Source organism: Biomphalaria glabrata, chromosome 13 (assembly GCF_947242115.1).
Source record: "Biomphalaria glabrata chromosome 13, xgBioGlab47.1, whole genome shotgun sequence".
NCBI classification, from domain to species: Eukaryota; Metazoa; Mollusca; class Gastropoda; family Planorbidae; genus Biomphalaria; species Biomphalaria glabrata.
Window position 1 is genome coordinate 34,550,957 of NC_074723.1, and position 23,265 is coordinate 34,574,221.

General features: G+C 35.9%; 1 protein-coding gene and 1 long non-coding RNA gene across 3 annotated transcripts in view; one reads left to right on the forward strand and one right to left on the reverse strand.

Moving 5' to 3' along the window:
* The window catches only part of LOC106061491 (perlucin-like protein), a 79,080-nt gene that overhangs the window by 30,086 nt on the left and 25,729 nt on the right, over positions 1-23,265 (reverse strand). The gene's annotated exons all lie outside the window — the stretch shown is intronic.
* On the forward strand, positions 5,581-22,587 carry LOC106061494 (uncharacterized). Of its 2 annotated transcripts, none has more exons than XR_008774545.1 (4): positions 5,581-5,598; positions 10,616-10,678; positions 19,212-19,270; positions 22,458-22,587. It is a non-coding gene; the product is annotated as an uncharacterized LOC106061494 (long non-coding RNA). The 2 variants fall into 2 exon arrangements; XR_008774546.1 differs by lacking the exon at positions 5,581-5,598 and adding an exon at positions 6,107-6,288.

A 23,265-nucleotide genomic window follows, 5' to 3' on the forward strand; every position in this document is an offset into this window, starting at 1 on the left:
CATTCGCCGTAAGACGCTTAATATTACCGAGGCTTTCTGTCGCTTTCTGTCATACGCCTTAAGCATGATTGGACATTTAATTAACTAATTTGTTAATTATTAAAAATTGATTTTTGTGTTGTCATTAAAAAAAATAAAATAATTCTGCAAATTGCAGCTTGATCCAAGCTGGGGGTGTCCGAGAAATAACGTGCACAGACTTTGGACAAACAGATAGAATGAGTTAATATAAGCTTTGTACAATTATTAACTATGCATGAAAAATTATGTACAATGTGAATGTTTTATTTTCTGAAAAAAAAAAAATCAATTTTTCGAAAATTGTCATTTGAACCCCAATAGTGACAACTAAGCGAAAATAAGTTTGTTTGTTTTATAAGCACATAATAACAAAGTCTGCCTTAAGCGCAGCTTCTTGACTAAGGTTGAGCTCCGTTGACTCAATAATGTCAACATTCCTGTCAAGTCTAGTCTCCAACAGTGCCCGAGCTAAAGCGCACTTTGATCACTAACATAGATGGCGGTGTGCAAGGCAGGGCTAGAACAATATTATTATGTCATGGCATTTCGTTGACTTTATTTTATTTTAAGTGCGACAAAATGTCTAGTTTTTTTTTCCTTACAGGGTCTCAATATGACTTCAGTAAAATATTTTTTAAAAAATCAATTAGACCAAAACTAATCTTTTGATTACATCTTGGTATTGCTTGCTTGAGAATGACATCACTAACTCGTAGTATGATTAGCCCAGATTAGGCATGGCGGAGGACTTTGATTTCATGATCTTTCCACAACCGTTCGAAACTATTGGCTACACCTGCTTACAAATCTGCATACCTGTCTCATCACATGACCTTGCACATCCAATAAAAAGCACTAGAAAGACTTGCTCAAATAACACACTGCATTACCCGAAACAAAAAAAGGTATTTGATAGTCTCAAATGTTATATATCTATTTATTCTGGTAAGTCACCTTTTTTTGTATCAATAAAACCTTATACTAGTAGTAATATGTTTTTTTACTAGTCAATCGGAGGGAGACGTAAGTCCAGGTCTACATAAAAAGAAATCACAGGGGCCCTATTACTTTAACTCTATTGAGAAACACAATTAGACCAATAAGACCTGTTAACCAAGGAACCAAAAGGACATCTGTATACCAGCCAAACTTTAGTCATACAAGAAAAAAAATGTTATAGGGCAGCGGTTCTCAACCTTTTATGTTAGGCGACCCCTTTCAACAATCCCCCACTCTGCCGCGATCCCCCCCCCCCCGCAATTACACACAGCAATAGAAGAATAGACAAAAACAATCCATTTTTTCGATGGTCTTTGGCGACCCCTGACAAATCGTTAATCGACCCCAACGGGGTCGAGACCCACAGGTTGAGAACCCCTGTTATAGGGTATTAGATTTTTTCTTAAATAGCTCTTATATAACGCAACTATCATGCTTTGTGCTCGAACGGTGGGGAGGGGGTGTCTTGGAGAAGGTCTTCCGTCTGCCCCTAGGTGCATAGTAAACGCAACTATGCTCCACTGGGGTGTCGAAACTTGAGCCCTCTTGATTAATAGCCAAGCTCAAGCGTACCTTCATCCAAACGCATACAGTTCTGCTCATTAAATTTCAAGACTCTTAAAGGACTAAGAAACTACAAACTAATTGAGCAATCAAACTAAAACACACAAAACTAATTTTTACAATACAAAAACTAATCTAATAAAATACTCAGACATAATACCATGGGCGTAGCCAGGGGGGGGGTTTCAACCTCCTCTTCCCAAAATGATATCCCCCCCCCCCCACAGAGGAAAGGGGGTCGGAATTTAGTGACTTTTTTTTTGCTTATATTAGCGGCCTCCGAAAGGGGAAAAGACGCTATTGTGTGAAATGTCTGTCCGTCCGTCCCGTTTAGATCTCGTAAACTAGAAAAGATATTGAAAATCGGACATCACAATATTTTAGACCAATGATGTCCAAAATACGGCCCGCGGGCCAGATCCGGCCCGCGACGTGGTTCCATCCGGCCCGCCGAAATGTTGGCACAAAGTGTAGAAAATCCCCCATCCAAAAAAATATTGACCTATGTATCTTTACCTACGTTTGGGCCCTCAATTTTTCTTTAATTAATTGGTACCATGACTGTTAATATTTGTACTCTTATTAAATGTAGGCCTAGAATCTACCAGGAAAAGTTAACAGACCTTTACTTTTTGTGGAACAGGATAATAAGTTAACATATTTGATTTGTAAAGAAAATGCGTCTCTTTTAAGAAGAAAAACATGAAAACCGAGTTAGAAAACAAATATGGCGACAATCTTGATTTAAGCCGCGAATAAAAGATAGTTTAACTACGCCTACAGATTGGAGGATCGATGGGAATATCTACTCGAAAGAGAAAATGAGTCTTTGTAAAGCTCGTGAATAAGAGATAAGTTCAAATATCCAATTCATTAATGTTGATTCCAGATCCAATGTGTTCAAAATATTTTCAAATTCAAGTCAATTTTAATTCGTTACTTTTTCGTTCATGTGACCCGCAAACACGAGTGCCGGAAATTAAAATAGCCCACAGGGGGAATCAGGTTGAGCATCACTGTTTTAGACCATTCAAAGTTCTGATGCAACGGCTACTTTTTTTTTCTGAAAGCGAAAAATCTAATTTTTAAAATCAGTTATGCAAGTATTTTTTTAAAGAGAAAAAGCTAATTAGTATGCATTATAAGTTATACCTAATTTAAAACGAATAGTAATCTTATAAACTTCATTTTCCAATATTTTTTTTCATATACACATAAAAATCCTTCAATGATTCGGTAAGAGATTGAGCCTATTATAAGACATCAGTTAGGCCAGGGGAGGCGCGGTGGCTGAGTTGTAAAGCGCTTGGCTTCCGAACCGGGGGTCCCGGGTTAGAATCCTGGTGAAGACTGGGGTTTTCAACTTTGGAATCCTTGGGCGCCTCTGAGTCCACTCAGCTCTAAATGGTACCTGACATTAGTTGGGGAAAAGCAACGGCAGTTGGTCGTTGTGCTGGCTACATGACACCCTCGTTGGAGGCTGCCCAGGCCTGAGCAAGCTATTATAGCACAGTGCAGGACAGGACGCTCTCCTGTTGGATCAGATTTCTTACGGCTATGGTCAAATTTTGATTTATATTGCCCCCGCTGAGGGGAAGAAGCGGAAACTGTGTCTCATATTATTTTCAACTGCCCCAGACTTGCTGATCTCCGTCCCTACAGGTCTGGAAAACCAAAAATTCTCGACCTGTATGATGACATGAATGCACTTCGCAATACAGCAGGGCTTCTGTCAAGAGGCTTTTGCAAGAGAGGATTTGAGCCTCTCAAGCCTCGAATCAAATTGAGGCTGATGATAGTGATGAACTACAATTTTGATGTGGGTGGTCGATACCTTGTAGCACTAAACTGCTGGTATACAAAAAAAAAAAAAAACTCACTGCAGGCATATTATATTTAAATTAATACAATTTGAAATAATTCGAAAAGCTTTACAAAAAAACAGGTATTTTAACTCTGGCAATCTGGAGTCGTCTACTTTACTTAAGACTGCGGTCGACAATGTCGACAATCTATTCCAACCGTTGCCATGCTTTACATGCCTCGGATGTTCCTTCAGAGTTGAAGATAATTACTTCCTAGTCCAAACCTCCCGCAGGATGACGGGGGATGGGAGCGGGCAGGGTTTGAACCCGGGACATTCGATAAATGTGAAAGACAGTCCAGCGAGCAAACCGCACGACCAGGCAGCCGCCATAGAAACATACACTTCATAACACCTTTGCAATTAGCTTTAACAAAGCTCATTAATTTCTGTTTTAAAACAAAATAAACTGAAGTATATTAAAAGCTTGTATTATTAGTGGAATATTTATGGAAGCACAATTTAACGTTAATTAGTGGAAACCAGAGTTCAGCTCACTGAAACGTCAATTCTTGTAATAACTTTTTTCTTGTTACCTCTCTTTTCTCCCCACATCTGCGAAAAGCCAAAACCTGACACTATGCACACACACACCTACAAATAGCTTTTTATTTATCTATTTTTGTATCTTTAGAGTTCACAATTAGCCCAGACCAGAATGAGAGCCCTGTTTCTGCTTGTCACATTGTGTGCCCTTTTTTCCTGTGGCAATCTATCAGGTCAGAATTTCATTTGACAAAGTCAGATATTTGGATAGAAAAATCATTATAAAATCAGTAGTTAGTCTATTCCATACATGTGTCTTTGATATAAATGGAGCTTATATAATATTCTTGATATTATGTTAGTAAGTGTATGTGTTTTACGTGGCTAGTAGTGCTGTGTGTGTGTGCCTGTGTATGAAATGACCAGTTGACCTTCACTGTACATGGTTGAGTGAACAGCAAAGAAGGTGTGTAAGTGAGGACTGTGTGTAAACAGAAGATCAGATTCAGAACAAGTGGCTGGAGTAAAGAAGACCAATAAAATCAATGTATTATTTGAGACATCGATCTTTGAAAGCGTAAGGCGCCTAAAAACAAAAAGTACTAAATATTAGAGACACCTGTGCTGGGAACATATCTCCATGGATACGGGTTAAAACCTGCTCGCTGCTGTCCCCCGACATACTCTATGTATTTGATATATTATATATATATATATATATATATATATATATATATATATTGTAACGAGCTGAAGAGACTCTTAATCATACACCAAAGTCCTCTATATAGTATATAATAAGGATTTTAATCTTGATATAACACATAGTAATATTTCACTTAGATCTTCGTTTACATTGCCCCATTTCTAAAATCCTTCTAACCCTTTCAGCACACATTCGCACCGTGCCACATTCACGCTATACTGCGCACGTATCAGGATATATATAAGGATAAATTTAAGCCTTTTTTTTCTGCGTTTTGTCTCTCTGTCTGTATGTTCGTCACGTCAAGATCTAAAAAAAAAAAAAAAGAAGACTAAATCTATTGAAAATCCGATTTAACCTTTAATTTTCTTTCCCCAACATGGCATAGTTTAAATATCGATAATAAGTTGTTCCGGATTATTTCGTGAACAACAAGTCAATGCTAACGAATGTTGGGTATTACTCTTCTAACCTATATACGAAAGTTGCCGTTGCATCTAAACTTTGCAAGCCACAGCGCATGGTGTAATAAGAGTTTTTTTTCATTTCTCTACTAGTTTTTAAGATCTGAGTTGGACAGACGAAAAGACGGACACTATGCACAAACTAATAGCGGCTTTTTCCCTTACGCGAGTTAGCTATATTGCGATGTATAGATAATGAAATTGTTGATACTAATGATAGAGCTCTGCCCAATTTAACTCTTTATCTCCGAATTATTTTTCCACGTTCTGACAGAATTGTTTATTTCCCACGTTTATACTTTTTAAAACCAAAACTTGATTTTATTTAACGGGGTCAATCAACGATGGTATCGTTAATTAGGAGAAAAAGAGTTAAATGTTTCTTTTAGAAAACTGTGAGAAATTTTTTTGTACCAATGTTTGTTCACATTAATGCTAGTCCTATTAACCATTTGTTTTTTTTTTTTTTTGTTTTCTCTTTTAGGTGGATATGAGTAAGTATTTCTAAAATATGCTATAGTCCAGATTAAAGTCGTTAAATAGAATCATTTGATTAGTCCCCTTTTCAATTTAAGAAAGACAGACAGACAGACAAACAAACAGAAACAGAGACAGATAGAGAGATAAAGACAGACAGAGATAAGAGTAAAATAACTTGAGTTTAAAGAAATTTCTAATATGTTAGTCTTATCTTGTCTTATAAATTACATACGTTGCATCAAAAAAGAATATAATTACGCCCTAAGCATTTCATATGTCAATCTAGTTATGCATGTTATTCAATGACTTAAACTCTACTCAGTCGTTGGTTTCCTGGCTGATTCAGGCAACCCATTTCATTCTCTAATATACTCAAATGGAAGAAAGAATTTGTTCTTGCGAATGGAATAAGAAATTTGCCTTTTTCTTTGTGACCTTCTGAGTATTTCATTAGGTTTTGTTTTTCAATCAGTTAAAATAGTAAAGGTAGTAAAAATTTAATAATTTGGTAAAATCTTATGTAAATATTATATGTTCACAATTTATAGATCAGATCTTCGTAGACAACCCCACCTCCCGGACAAAGCCCAGTACCTCCCAGGGTCGACATTGTCGAATAGTGTTTTTAAGGTGTGTGCTCTAAATGATTTCTCCCTGACATCCTGGTATCTGGGGCAGTCAATGAGGATATGTTCCACGGTGAGGTGAGATTTACAGTACTCACAAAGTGGGGGCTCCTCTCTCTAAAGCACAAAAGAGTGTGTGATGTAGGTGTTGGCAATCCTAAGTCTGGACATGGTCGTGCTACCACGCCTTGTCAGACCCTTTGATGTGGGCCACCACCTGACATCCGCCACAATCTGCCTAAGTTTATTGTGAGTCTCAGCCTCTCATCGGTTCTGCCACTCTTGATAGGTGGCAGAGGCAATACTTTGTCTCAGATCCGAGTAGGGAATTTGAGTTCCTGACACTGCTTGATTTAGGGCTCTCTTTGCTTCTCTGTCTGCGGCTTCATTTCCCTCAATGCCCACATGGGAGGGGACCCAGATGAAGGTGACATCCCTATGGTTGGCTGATATTTGGTCCAACAGCTTTAGGCTCTTATGTACAAATAGAATGTCAGTTTTCATCCGCCCCAAAGCTAGCAATGCAGATTTGGAGTCGGAGCAGATTATAAATTTTCTCCTTTCTGATGCATTCTTTATAAATGCAGCCAGTCGTTTTTTTTTCCTATCGCCAATAGCACTTTTGCAAGCTGTATCAAACCATGGTTTGCTAGGCCGTTTTGGATTTGCGGAGGTTAGGGGTACAACTTTCCTGGCTATACCAAGTAGCTTGCTAGCAAAGGTATCAGCTGGGCTCTGTTCATCTAGGATATTGTCTGTGATATCCTCGGAACATCTTTTTTGGAAGTGTTCCCAATCAGCTTTATTCAGCTTTCACCGCTGAGGTCGTCCCAATGAGGGGAGATCGTTAGCGATGATGATTGGAAAGTGATCACTTCCCCGTAGGTCATTGCTTACTGACCATTTAAAGTCATCCAGAAGTCCGGGGACGCATACAGTGAGATCAATGCACGTGAGAGATCCAGTTCCTGGGTGCAAGTAGGTCGGTGATGCATCATTAAGTATGAATAAATCATGTTGAAGGAAGATATCCTTCAGCATAAGACCTCTTGTTTTAGTACTGTTGGATCCCCACATAGTGTTACGGGCATTGAAATCCGCAAGGATTATATAGGGCCGAGGAAGTTGTTTTATGAGGTTTTTAATGTCTGTTGGGTTCAATGGAGCCTCTGAAGTTAGGTACAGGCTGAAGCAAGAGATAACCTTGTGTAGGGTTATCCTAGCTGCTACGGCCTGTAGTGTGGTCGGACTCCACCTGATTCTCTCCCCGCATCATCAACAGTCCTGCTTTAAGTGCTGTAGCTTCGAAAACTGATGTTATCTTTCAGGAATGTTTCCTATAAGCAGACAGCTACAGAAGTTTCGAGTCCATTTTTAGCTGTATTTCATCATAATTGGCATTGAGCCCTCTACTGTTCCACTGCACAATACTGGAATTCATGTCTAATTCTAAATAACCTACTTGGAATTATTAGGCCTTGTGACCTAAAATTAGGATAGGTCATAAGACCAGTGATCTGTACTGTACTGGCAAGATAGTCCAGTGGTACTTTGTGGTCCCAATTATATTTTCTAGGCTAATAACTATAGCCACTAGATGTACAAAACTACTGAGACAGACAAGTAATAATTCCGAGATTTCAGTTGCAACAAAAAAAAAAAGGAATTTATTTACAAACAAAAGAAAAAGATCATGGAAAATATAAATGGCAATAAAGGCTCACCATAGAAAATGACACAATGAAACAAAGCAAAGTAGCAAGACAGTTTCCGGTCAATAATGCACAATAATGTCTTATGCCGAAAAACCACAAAGATGGTTTACAATAATATCATACATGCATAAACAATGAAATGACGTCATCCATGAGACACACTACTGTCTCGTATCTAAACAAAAGATGTCTTTAAAAAAAAACATACAGGAGAGGATAAGAGACTAAGTAAACCTATAGCATTTACATAAACCAACTTAGTACTAACAAATAAATAAAGTCTACTTAGCTCAAGACTCAAAAAAAGACTCAAGAGAGTGGCAATTGTACACAGTTAACAGGGACTTAAATCAAGTAATAAAGGGGACTAACTCTAATAAAAAAAAATAAAGGTAGCCACCCTTATTGTCCCTCTTGTCACAGGCCTTAAGAGGCCCTTGGAGGTGTTTCCTTTAACTCCAGTCACTTTTGTATTTATAGACATGGGTTTGGATGGATCTATGCTGGTAGCTCAGCGTGACCAGCCGGTTGACCCAGAGCGGGCCATCTGGGCCTCGGGTCTAAAGGAACTTAGAGCCAAAGTACTGTGTTTTGGTGGTTTATCCTCGGATAGACACCTACTCAAATATCAGGATCTCTTTATTCCCCCCCCCCCTTCCCCATACGTTTCAGGAAGTGTTCACCGTCAATAAATATTGGGCGTATGCTACGCTGCGGGTCGACACACGTACTAAAATACATTGTGCAAAAGGGAGATAAGTGGAAATGCGGGTAAAAAGTTTGTTTTTTTTAAAGTGATGTGGCCTAAATGTCAGTGATAAGAAATGATTCTTTTCTTATAGTGGAGGATTTTATTGTAATGCTGACTGTTCCACTAAATATACAAGAGACCAAAAGTGTTTCATTTCAAATTAGTGTGTGTGTTGTCTCTGTGTGGGTCGTTATAATGCAGGTAGATGAAAAAATACAACTGATGGGACTAGGTCGGGGGGGGGGGGGGCAAATTCCGAATCGTCGGTCCTACGTGGCCCGCCTGGGTGTCTTAAGGGACTCCAACACCTACTTAGGTGCGCCCACAGATTATACCTATAAGATAAGAATTAATTAATTTTCAATACTGTTATGATTAACGAAACCTCAGATTCTTATCACTTATGATAAAGAGACTAAAGAAACTTTGTATCTACATGTCATTCTAGACAGTTTAAAATAAACGAAGATTATTCCCTTTGGCATTATTTCGGTACATTTAATCAAAGGCACAAACTCAGGCCAGTACTTATTTAATGTGACAACATAAGAATTGATTTCAAAAATTTCTTATTTAACTGATTAATTATTTTGTTTTATACCTCGAATAAAGGAACAAATTTGTACTTGACTGAAGCGACGGTCAAAGTAGTGAAAATCTTTTGAGAGATGTAAACTACTAGAATACTATTGATCAAGCCGATGATAACGCCTGACGATAATTTTTCACTTTATTTTATTTTTCGGCCGCTTTTCCTTGAACATGGGCGCGTCATTTTTAGTCTTCAAGTAAGGTTTTATTTTTTCTTATAAAGGCTCACTTCATCCATCCTCAGGATATCATGTCGCCTTTATAAGTTTTGCTTTAATTTCTTTTTAACGTTACAGTTATAATTTTTTTATAGGCAAGAGAATTACAAACATTGTTCAGTAATATTAATCGATTGATCGTCTCCAGGAATTACAATAAATAGCATAGACCCACTAATCTTATTAATGTAGATGAACACAAAAACACTTTTGTACATGACCACTATATTTATATATGTTAAAGTTGTATAGTTTTTAATGGCATTAATTTTATTCTTATCTAATTTACGTTACACTTTTTGTCATGTAAACAAAAATGAACATATTAAATATTGCGCATTTCTTGACATTTACAATGACTATTTGCTAGATAAAATGACAAGATGATGATAAGAACAGGAGATAAATGACCAGGGGATGAAATGACCAGGGGATGAAATGACCGGGCGTTGAAAGGACCGGGAATGAAGTGACCGGAAATGAAGTGACCGGGGATGAAGACACCGGGGATGAAAAGACAGTACCTAAAAAATAGGATGAGGCTATTAAAACAATAGTAAAGAAAAAAAGTAAAGTTCCCCTATAGGGCAGATGATGTAAAAGTCATCTGTTTCTGTGGCCTACGGTTAACAAGGGTGTCATGTGGCCAGCACAACGACCAACCGCCTTTACTTTTCCCTAACTAATGTCAGGTACCTATTAGAGCTGGGTGGACTCAGAGGCGCCCGAAGATCCCGAAATTAAAAATCCCAGTCTTCACCAGGATTCGAACCCCGGTCCCCGGTTCGGAAGCCAAGCGCTTTACCGCTCAGCCACCGCGCCTTATGTTAAAACAATAGATAACTATATAATCTTCCATGTTTATAAGCTCCCCACTAGCAAAGTGGTTACCGTGTTGGTTTTGAGAAGCTTAAGATGGCTTGAGCCATGGGTTCGATTTCAGGTCACTCAGATCTTTTTTTTTTATTTGTATAAATGCTTTTTTACTGTTATTCTACATCTATTGCAAATTTAATTACATGACTGATTCATACTTAAATCAACTATGAATAATTTAATTATAAGCTTTGTTTTTTCAAAATTATTTTTCAAAATAATTTTCTCTTTTTTATTTTGGATGTTATGAAAAGCTGTTATTCTAGTTATCACAAATGTGAAAATCGAGATGAGTGCTGTGCGATGCATATCTGCGGGTAAGCAGTTTTTTTTTGTTTTTTTTTTATTTTTAATCTTTGAGTTCTTTTTTTTTTTACATAGCCTAACTCTGTGTCACTGGTAAAATGTTTCTACACGTTGTTTCGTCCACACACATTCTCCGATCAAGTGGCAATTTTGCACAATTAGGTAATGGACCTGACAAAACAAGAATCAATATAAAAATAACTAATTAAATTATTAATATTGCTAATTAATTATTTTGGATTGTATGTAACAAGGGGAAAAAAATCGCGCTTGGAATATCGTGGTTAACGTTGAATTAGTCCTTCTTTTTGGATATTTGAGCCCTGAATTAATTTTTTGTATGCATGTAAAAACCGATCACGGTAACATTCACGCAGATACACTTCTTTTTTTCCCTACCCATATTTCCTACACAATCCAGACTACTGATAGGATCATAGCGCATTAAGAAAGCTAAAAGCATGACTTTGCGCTAAACAAAAACAATCGGTAATATATTTTTAATCACAGATTTATTATTGTTATCTAGATCTATTAAACATTTTATTCACGTTACTGATTACTACGTTTTTTTTTTTTATTTCTACTGTCATTCCTCTCTTTTGCTAAGTCTATTTATTATAATATCTTATTTCTTTAAATGTTTCAGTCTTTTCTAATTAGTTCTTGCAGTGTATTGTTTCTCTTGGCTTTTTTTTTTAACGACAATGTATATAAAGATTTGATAGGTGATATGAATCGGCTCAACTCCGCCTTCGGACGGTCCCAAGCCTGGCTGAGAAAGCAGGAGGGTTGGGCGTAGAGCTAGCTATCCAAGCCCGTAGAAAAACCACTAGCTAGACAAACACCAAACAGCTAATCAACAGAAGTCATGGACCTGGGAAAGAAATGACTTCCAGCTGGAAGGTTTCTGACGCATGTCGTTGAAAGCCAGAGTCATCTGAAAACTTAAAGGCCAAAGACCATCTTCTCTACCAGGACCACCACCGCCATCAGTACATGGTACGTCCGGACCATGTATGAGACTGGGAAGACAGCGCAAGTGGCAGCTGAGATGAAAAGGTACAAGCTCACCATCTTAGGAATCAGTGAGTCAAGGTGGACTGGTTCCGGGCAGAAAAGACTGACTTCGGTGGAGCTACTTTTATACTCAGGACATGAGCAAGAGGATACACACATCCAGGGAGTAGCCCTGGTGCTCTCTAAGCCGGCTCAGAGAGCACTTATTGGATGGGAAGCGCATGGACCATGGTCAAGCCTAAACAGCACCACTACACAACAACTGAGAACAAAATATTAGGGATAAGATAAGGGAACAAAGCTGGGTTGAATTGACTGGGGATAAGGTGACTGGAAATGAAGTGACAGGGAATTAGGTGACTGGGAAAGAAGTGACTGGAGATAAAGTGACTGGGGTTAGAGTGACTGGTGATAAAGTGGCTGAGAAAGAAGTGACTGGAGATGAATTGACTGGTGATAAAGTGGCTGAGAAAGAAGTGACTGGAGATTGACAGGTGATAAAGTGGCTGAGAAAGAAGTGACTGGAGATGAATTGATTGGTGCTTAAGTGGCTGAGAAGGAAATGACTGGGGATAGAGTGACTGGTGATAAAGTGGCTGAGAAAGAAGTGACAGGAGATAAAGTGACTGGAGATGAATTGGCTGGTGATAAAGTGGCTTAGAAAGAAGTGACTGAAGATAAAGTGACTGGAGATGAATTGACTTATGATAAAGTGGCTGAGAAAGAAGTGACTGGAGATGAAGTGACTGGTGATAAAGTGGCTGAGAAGGAAATGACTGGGGATAGAGTGACTGGTGATAAAGTGGCTGAGAAAGAAGTGATAGGAGATAAAGTGACTGGAGATGAATTGGCTGGTGATAAAGTGGCTGAGAAATACGTGACTGGAGATGAAGTGACTGGTGATAAAGTGGCTTAGAAAGAAGTGACTGAAGATAAAGTGACTGGAGATGAATTGACTTATGATAAAGTGGCTGAGAAAGAAGTGACTGGTGATAAAGTGGCTGAGAAAGAAGTGACTGGAGATAAAGTGGCTGAGAAAGAAGTGACTGGTGATAAAGTGGCTGAGAAAAAAGTGACTGGAGATGAAGTGACTGGTGATAAAGTGGCTGAGAAAAAAGTGACTGGAGATGAAGTGACTGGTGATAAAGTGGCTGAGAAAAAAGTGACTTGGGATAGAGTGACTGGTGATAAAGTGGCTGAGAAAGAAGTGACTGGAGATGAAGTGACTGGTGATAAAGTGGCTGAGAAAAAAGTGACTTGGGATAGAGTGACTGGTGATAAAGTGGCTGAGAAAGAAGTGACTGGAGATGAAGTGACTGGTGATAAAGTGGCTGAGAAAAAAGTGACTTGGGATAGAGTGACTGAGAAAGAAGTGACTGGAGATAAAGTGGCTGAGAAAAAAGTGACTTGGGATAGAGTGACTGGAGATAAAGTGGCTGAGAAAAAAGTGACTTGGGATAGAGTGACTGGAGATAAAGTGGCTGAGAAAAAAGTGACTGGAGATGAAGTGACTGGTGATAAAGTGGCTGAGAAAAAAGTGACTGGAGATGAAGTGACTGGTGATAAAGTGGCTGAGAAAAAAGTGACTTGGGATAGAGTGACTGGTGATAAAGTGGCTGAGAAAAAAGTGACTGGAGATGAAGTGACTGGTGATAAAGTGGCTGAGAAAAAAGTGACTTGGGATAGAGTGACTGGTGATAAAGTGGCTGAGAAAGAAGTGACTTGGGATAGAGAGACTGATGATAAAGTGGCTGAGAAAGAAGTGACTGGAGATAAAGTGGCTGAGAAAAAAGTGACTTGGGATAGAGTGACTGGAGATAAAGTGACTGGAGATGAATTGACTAGTGTTAAAGTGGCTGAGAAAAAAGTTGAAAAGAACAAGAGTAAGGGAGCACAATGAATGGAATCTGTCAATGAACGCCCCTCTACCTTCTAAATAAAATGTGGCGACTGCTGGAGAGTGGAGAAGTTTGAGCGTTAAGGTTTAGGGTTGATGGTAAAAAATATTTTTAAAATGGGAACAGCAGAAAGAGTGTACTGTAACAGTGGGGATTTTGGATTAGTTTTTACTAATTGGAGCTAAATAAACAAAATATTGACCTTGTTTGCGATAAGTCTTAATTTGATATTATATGTCATTGCGGGGAATATACTCCATTTACAACACATTGCTTGATATATATCTGTGGTCACAGGTTGAGCATCTTTAAACAGACCTTCACTTTTTATTTCTACTTCTGGAGTGTGTGCCATCTGCGTTCTATGCCACTTCCATTTTGCTCGATCAAGTTTTACTTTTTTAAAAATGTGTCTTCCCTGAGAACAAATCAACGGGTTGACAATCCCTTTATCAAAAAAAGTCATTTCATTTCAATTAAATCTCAATATTGATTTGCTTGTTTCATGTACATTAGAGCCTACAATTATAGAGATATAGAGCATACATACAGTTATCGATACATTGTAAAAAAAAATAACCAAATGATTTTGAGAACAGATAGGCCTATAATTGAAGGCCCATCATTTGATAAACATTTTATGGGCTGTATTTTATAGAAATGCCTGGGCCGATTTTGACATCCAGTCCGCCCCCTGCGCCACATTCTCTGATCAAGTTAAAACTTGCACAATTATTTATTGGCATAGACAAGACATGAATCAATTTTTAAAAAAGTAGTCATGCAATAAGGTAGCAATTAGCTAATTAGTCAATGATTTTCTAGTAATTGGTTTTCTTTTTTTTGGATGCCAGCGAGGAAAATTTATCTTTCATTATTTACAAATACATATGTAGGGTTTTGTCCCCTTAGATAATTCAACACTTTATTTATCCCACGCCAATTCTCGGATCCAGTTAAAAACCTTAAACGTTATTGTACATAACAAAACACAAATTAATTTTAAAAATTAACAAATAAGTCATTTAATTATTGGTAATTTACTATTTTGTTTAATATTGTCAATTATATTTTCATTATGGTATACCCTTGAAAATGGATCTCGCAAAAGATAACGTTAAGAAATGAAAATGTCGATTAATTTACGGTATGGTTTTAGTTCAGTAGTTTAAGCCGAAATTTAACGAAGATCAAAGAGCTGAAGGTATGAGGCTTCCATTATTGTGTCATCATTTGATACTCAACAACCGAGGTTTGTTTTAAAAGTTAGGGTTATAAATGAGGTGATTTTAAAGACGAATTTCTCGTTTACAAACGTCTTGAAACGACTACGGTAGCACGTATAACAGAAAGTTGGTTCTTTTTAGCGGCCCCCCGAAAGGGGAGAAGACGCTATTAGTTTTGTGTGAAATGTCTGTCCGTCTGTCCGTCCGCCTGTCCGTCTGTCCGTCCGTCCCGTTTAGAGCTCCTAAACTAGAAAAGATATTGAAAATCCGACATCACAATATTTTAGACCATTCAAAGTTCTGATGCTACGGCTACTCTTTTATTTCTGAAAGCGAAAAATCTAATTTTTAAAAGCAGTTATGCAAGCAGTTTTTTAAAGAGAAAAAGCTAATTAGTGAGCATTATAAGTTAAACCTAATTTAAAACGAATAGTAATCTTGTAAACTCCATTTCATTGAGGCAATGTTTTTAATCTAGAATAATTATGAGGATTCGAATAAGAGATTGAGCCTTTTCAAAACAATTACATCAATTATAAGACTTCAGTTAGGCCAGGAGAGGCGGGGTAGCTGAGCGGTAAAGCGCTTGGCTTCCGAACCGGGTTTCCCGGGTTCGAATTTCTGGTGAAGACTGGGATTTTCAACTTCGGAATCCTTGGGCGCCTCTGAGTCCATCCAGCTCTAATGGGTACCTGACATTAGTTGGGGAAAAGTAAAGGCGTTTGGTCGTTATGCTGGGTACATGACACCCTCGTTAACCGTAGGCCACAAAAACAGATGAACTTTACATCATCTGCCCTATAGACCACAAGGTCTGAAAGGGGAACTAGTTAGGCCAGGTTCACATCTAACTTTGCATTCACTTGCACCTATCCTTTGATCTACTGGTACGTTGGGGCACTACACAAGATCTGTCAACCTTTTTTCTTCATTCTTATCTCTCATTTGTCTTTGATATAATTTCATTTGGATGTTCTTTCTGAAAATATTGAAGCCTGCCTGGGTGGACCACTTCGGGGGCCGATTTTGAGTTTTTGTTTCCACACAAACTGTCTTTGCAACCTTTTTTTTTTGGGGGGGGGGGGGGGAACGATAACTCCAATGTATTTTAATCGTCTGATACTTGCCAGCTTTCGCGTTCAATATTAATGTCCATTTAAAATATTTTTAAAGCTCTGTTAGCTATTGGTCTTAATGTGTAAGCAATCACTTGAAATCAAGTTTGAAATACGAATCAATAATTTTAAACAAACAAACAAAACTAATCAGCGGCATAGTGAAAGTCAAGATAATACAAAATAATACTCAGGAACATCAACAGCGGTCAAAGAAGCAGCCGTTGTAGCAGGGGCGGACTGGCAATCGGACAAATCGCTAGTCTGGACCAATTGAATAGTGGGGAGAGATGTACTTATAACAAAAAAATTCAAACACGAGGGCTAATGTCTCCTCAGTCTCATCAAACCAACCCACTAGCCTATGAAAATAAAAGATTTTATTGTTATGTTTTTCTAGCATCCAACTTTAAAGCGACGACCATCAAAGTATAAAGCTATACCTCCACTTCAAATCAAGTACAATTTCTTTTCATTGTTCAAGATACCAAACAAAACAATTAGTTAACAATTGCTAATTATCTAATTGTTTATTTTTTTAATTGACTCTTGTGTTGTCATGTAAAAGAAATAATTGTGCCATATTTCAGCTTGATCCAAAAATGGGTGTGGGAGAAATAACGTGAACAAACTTTTTACCAGACAGACAAAGTGAGTTGATATAAGCTTTGAAACGATTTTCCCATTCGCATTTTATATTTATTACAAAAAGTATATACAAATTAAACACTTAACCCAAAAAGTAAGCAGACAGCTGCAGAGTGAATGCATAAACAATGTAATATCTAAAGATAACAACAAAAACCTATGGTCATACATTAATTCTAAGAAAATGGAAACAACAGGCATAGCGCCATTAAAAGATGAACATAACATAATACATAATGATAATGAAACTAAAGCAAACATCCTAAACAAATACTTTGCATCAGCATTCTCAGCCCCAGGAGACAAAAACATATTACTTAATTTGAACCAAGTAGACAACATAGAAGATATAGTAGTACAAAAAAATGGAATTCAAGAACTATTAGCCAACACCAAACCAAATAAAGCGTCTGGACCTGATGGTATTCCAGCTAGATTACTCAAAGAACTAAGCAATGAGCTAGCCCCAAAGTTCAAAATACTCTTTCAGGCATCGCTTAACCAGGGCAGAGTACCAAAGGACTGGAAAGAAGCTAATGTCACCCCCCTATTTAAAAAAGGAGAAAAATCTGACCCAGGAAACTACAGACCAGTATCACTTACCAGCTTCACATGTAAAATCCTAGAACACATAATATGTAGGAACATCATAAACCACTTAGACAAACATAATGTCCTCACCCCTACCAACATGGCTTTAGGAAATATAGATCATGTGAAACACAACTAATAGGACTACTTGATGATTTTTCAAAAGGTTTAGATAATAGTGAACAAATAGATGCAATCTTACTAGATTTTTCCCAGGCTTTTGACAAAGTTCACCACCATAGTTTGCTTAAAAAAATTAAAATATTTCGGCATTAATGGTCCACTGCATCAGTTGATTACAGATTTTCTGATAGGGAGAGAGCAAATTGTAATAATAAATGGCTCTAAATCAACACCGATAACAGTAAACTCAGGTGTACCACAAGGAACAGTCTTGGGTCCACTACTATTTTTAATTTACATAAATGATTTACCAAATTGCATTACTTCAGGAACAAAAGTCAGATTATTTACAGACGATTGCATGATATATAGAAAAATAAAAACAACACAAGACACAGATATTTTACAAATAGAATTAAATAAATTACACAAATGGGAATCAAATTGGAGCATGTCTTTCCACCCAGTAAAATGTCAGTTGTTAAGAGTAACAAAAAAACTAAAACAAATTAATTCCACTTATCTTATTCAATGCAAACCAGTAACAAAGACTAAAAACGCAAAATACCTAGGTGTTATAATAAATGAAAAACTGTCATGGAATTCACATATTGATGAAACTATAAAAAATCAAACAAAGCATTAGGATTTATTAAAAGAAATTTCTATAAATCAAATAAGAACATGAAACTAAAATGTTATTTAACCTTGGTTAGGCCAATAATAGAATATGCATCCTCCGTTTAGGCCCCTCAACTCAAGAAAACATTAAGAAACTTGAGCAGACACAAAATAGAGCAGTGCGATTCATAACAAACGAATATTCACATTTGACTAGAGTAACACCTTTAGTAAAATCACTAAATTTAGAAAGCCTTCAGGACAGAAGACTCAAAAGTAAAATAGCAATTATACATAAAACACTGAACCATAATCTTTAAATACAAAAACTAAACTTAATAAAATACTCTGAAAGACACAAAGATAAAGGTATATTCCTCGTTCTATATGCTAGGACAAATCTGTACAAATACTCCATTTTCCCTAGTGCTATTAGAGCATGGAATGGGTTGCCTGAGCCAGCCAGGAAAACCAGTGACTTGGCAGAATTTAAGTCATTGGTTAATATACATGACTAAATGCTTGACGCGTAGGACGTAATCATCTTTTTTTGAAGTAACGTCTGTATTATATAAGATAAGAAGAAGATAAGAATAAAGAACCCACTCCTGGCGAAGACCAGATCTACACTCGACCAATTACTCGCATACACATATAACATCTGCTGAAGAAAAAACAAAACATCTCAATAGACTGACTGTTCTTGTGCCCAGCTAACGTAAACGAAAACACACACACTCCAACATTTTGCACACCTTCGATCCTTACAATAGTGACAAAATTGTTTTTTTTTTTGTATTTAATTTTTTTTTTTCTATTTAAATTTTTTTTTTCTATTTAAATTTTTTTTTCTATTTAATTTTTTTTTCTATTTGAATTTTTTTTTCCTATTTGAATTTTTTTTTCTATTTAATTTTTTTTTCTATTTTAATTTTTTTTTTCTATTTTAATTTTTTTTTCTATTTAATTTTTTTTTCTATTTAATTTTTTTTCTATTTAATTTTTTTTTTTTTATTTTTTTTTTCTATTTTAATTTTTTTTTCTATTTTAATTTTTTTTTTCTTTCTATTTTAATTTTTTTTTTCTATTTTATTTTTTTTTTTTTCTATTTTAATTTTTTTTTTCTATTTAATTTTTTTTTTCTATTTTAATTTTTTTTTCTATTTAATTTTTTTTTTCTATTTTAATTTTTTTTTCTATTTTAATTTTTTTTTTTTCTATTTAATTTTTTTTTTCTATTTTAATTTTTTTTTCTATTTTAATTTTTTTTTTTTCTATTTAATTTTTTTTTTCTGTTTTAAGTCCTGCGAGACCTTAACTTCGAATAGTCCGGTGCAAAAATGTTGCATGCCATCGTTCTTGTAAGTATACTTTCCTATAAGCATGCTAGAGTGGCGTAGCTAGCGGAGTGCGGGTGGTGCGGACCGCACAGGGCATCAAGTGATGAGGGGCATCAAGCCGAGAATAAACTTTGTCAGTAAAATCTACACATCTGTTTTTCAAAGGAAGAAACACTAACAAATGTATTTAGTTCGCTGCTTTGTTTTTCTCCTATATGCTTCCTTACAATACATTTAAGCTGCAGATTATCTTGAACCAATTTAATTACATTGGTTTCTTCTTCTTCTTCTTCTAGCCAGCTTTATTGCTGTTGAGCTGTGAGCTCTTTTGCAGACTGTGCCAAGGAAAAAAAGGGTGCTGTTTTCTACAGTTGTTCAGCACTGTCGTACAGGGTGTTGGTTATGTTGGGCTGTAGTGGAAGTAGGGTCTGCCTAAGGTGGATTAGGGAGGGGCATTCAAAGAGGATATGGTTTACGGTTTCAAAGGGGTGGGCGCAGTGTCTGCAAAGGGGTAGTTGTGTGGAGTTTATTTTGTTCAGGTGGTAATTTAATAGTGGTGTGTGTCCTGTTCTTAGTTGGAAGATTGTAGATTGTTCTTTGCGAGGGAGGAAGTTAATATTGTCCAGTTTGTTAGGCCTAGTCATTTCTTTGTACATTGGTTTAAAGCTCTGAAGCCAACGCACTTTTACACTTCCTGCAGAGTCACATGGTACATGCATTGTTCAATGCTTCGTATTATTATAACGTACAAAGTTGTGTTGGTACATTTTTTTTTAAATATTCAGTACACGGGTTTCATCTAAATCCAGATCTTATTGACTCTAGTTAACTTTTGTAGCTTATTTTCATTTCAATGTGATTCTTTTTTAGTTTTAGTCATTCTGGAAAGAATTCACTACTTCTTATCAATTTTAATGCCCATATTTTTACATTTTTACTTTTATTTTCGGCGCATATTTTGTTTCATCTCGAGATCATTGTAATGTTGAAATGTAAACACAAACTCAGCAATAGGACAGGCCAGAAAGCTTTGGAAAGTCTCCTTCTTCCAGCTAATGCCAAAGTTGTGCTACCCCTGCTTACTCTTCTCAACAAGGTAAAGTACTACATCTACATTTAAATCCAACGACAGATTCAATGAGTAATGGAGGTTATCTAAGAAAATGGAAAACTATAAATGAGACCAACAGAGCTCACATTCAGCAATCGCTTGGAGGGAACTTGTCTGCGAGTAGGGAACTGTATTGACAGCAAGGCGCCAAGGCGCAAGATTTAATTAAAGAATAGGGAAAGAGTACAGAGATTATCTAAAGAGAATCTTGGACATCATTCGTTTTCTCTCAAAGCAAAATCTGGGACTCCGTGGACATTGCTAAATTAAAGATGTAGTGGAGGGTCGAAAATTGAAAGCAATTTCGTAGATTTGGTGAAACCATTATCCTAGAACAAACCACTCCTGACATAACATGTGCTTCGAACTAAGCTTAGTTCCACACCGAAAGCGTAAATATCCCCACTAATACAAAACGAGTTTATTGCAATTTTGGACGATTACGAAATCAAATCCTACAGCAAGTGAAACAAGTTTTTAAAATTTCATTTTTATTGGACAGTAGCCTACACCTGTCATGACAAGGCTGGATTAAAATTCCTAAATTAGTGCAATATTGGCTGCAGGAAAAAAAAACAGGTAAAAGCAGGAAGATTCTGTAGAAACACACATATAAGAGATACGGGAATATTTTTTTTTCATTGGATCAAATTCTTCTAGAAGTTATCATCATATTTTAGCAATATCAAGATGCGGTATGAATTTGTGTCGCTTTCCCTACTATTGAATCCTCAGATGGAAAAAAAAATCTTGATGGTATTCATAGAAATATTCACAAAAACAAATTTCGTATGAATAGAAAGAGTCATCAACAGTTGTCGCAGTTTCTTCAGAAGCCTCTAACTAAAGAAACAAGGGTCGTTGAGATCTAGAGTTTTATAAAAAAACATATTAGTAATGGATGTTTTTCTGACGTAATTTTCCTGCGCATCCAAAACGGTCAGACTTTCACCAGGTTTCCGTTGTGATGGATCCCTGTCTGTCTTTTAGTTAATTACTGATGCCTGTCAGATTATGACAGATTAGTCTGCAGATGAATGGGTTTCTTGTGCGGTTGTATTACAATGTGATTAATTCACAAGCAAACAAACAACCATCTGTTTTAACAGTGAAGAGACGAGTCTGAAACACTATTATACAGTTTAAATAAAGGTTTAATTCACAAAAGGCCACAGTTGATGTCTCTGTCGATAAAATACATCCTAACCCTTTGAAATCCTATCGCCAACTGATTTTCTCTAAGTAGCCTCCAACCCAACTAAGTCAAAGCGTCACTAGTCACGTTCAAAACCCGTCCATTATGGTGCGTCTCTATACATAAACTAAAATACTAACTTAGTGTCTAACACTGTGACGTCACACAAACCTATTAATTTAATCTATTGACTTACTGTATAATGAAAAACCATACAGTAAAGTTTACATTCTCGTAAAAGAAATATATCTTCGGCTAAGCAGTAAGATTTAGATATTGTAAGCTAAAAACAAAGCGTTTCAGAAAGAGATTTACATGCTTGACTGAACACGGCAGTGTGTAGTTTTTTCGCCTGACCCCTTAACACACAACAAAGACTATCTCTTGGTTGTCTTGTCATGACCGACTACACGTAGTCAAGTCAAGGCTTGCCTTACACTGACCAGTTTGTTAGAATCAGTCAAATACACCATCTATTTACTTTTTGGGACATGGAGGGGCTTAGATGAAAATGTTACTTTTTTTTTCTCGAGTGCTAAATAATAAACAAGTTGGAGTGTGTTAAAATGCAGGCGTTTTATTGTAAGTGCAAAAAAAAAAAAGTAAGGTTTCAGAAAGATACTACCTGGAAATTAATTAACAGTCGTAACCTAATGGGGGAATATTGTCAAGAAAATTAATACTGACATTCACTGGCCAAAAATATGTATGTTAAGGGATCGTTATAATTCAAATGTTAACAAAAATACAAGAATTCAAGGATCATATGTATTTTAGGTGGAGCTTTTTTACTACTAATAAATATATAAAATAAACAAAAGCATAGTTAGGAAAAAGTCTACGTATATTTTACAGTACTTTAATTCATCCTCACACACTGTTATGTTTTTAAATTTCAATAGGTAGGCCTACTAACATTAGAAAGAAAAGAAATGTATGAACTCAAAAAGCTGTGAATATCAAGTCTTCTATGTCAACATAAATTTATTTAACCACACATTTGAGTTAATAAAAAAATGACACTAAATCTAACCATACTCGACTTGTTTTTATTATATTTCTAAGTTATTATATTTCTAAGTTATTATATTTCTAAGTTATTATATTTCTAAGTTGTTATATTTCTAAGTTGTTATATTTCTAAGTTGTTATATTTCTAAGTTGTTATATTTCTAAGTTATTATATTTCTAAGTTATTATATTTCTAAGTTGTTATATTTCTAAGTTGTTATATTTCTAAGTTGTTATATTTCTAAGTTGTTATATTTCTAAGTTGTTATATTTCTAAGTTGTTATATTTCTAAGTTATTATATTTCTAAGTTATTATATTTCTAAGTTATTATATTTCTAAGTTATTATATTTCTAAGTTATTATATTTCTAAGTTATTATATTTCTAAGTTATTATATTTCTAAGTTATTATATTTCTAAGTTATTATATTTCTAAGTTATTATATTTCTAAGTTATTATATTTCTAAGTTATTATATTTCTAAGTTATTATATTTCGAAGTTATTATATTTCTAAGTTATTATATTTCTAAGTTATTATATTTCTAAGTTATTATATTTCTAAGTTATTATATTTCTTAGTTATTATATTTCTAAGTTATTAGATTTCTAAGTTATTATATTTCTAAGTTATTATATTTCTAAGTTATTAGATTTCTAAGTTATTATATTTCTAAGTTATTGATTAAAATAATGGTC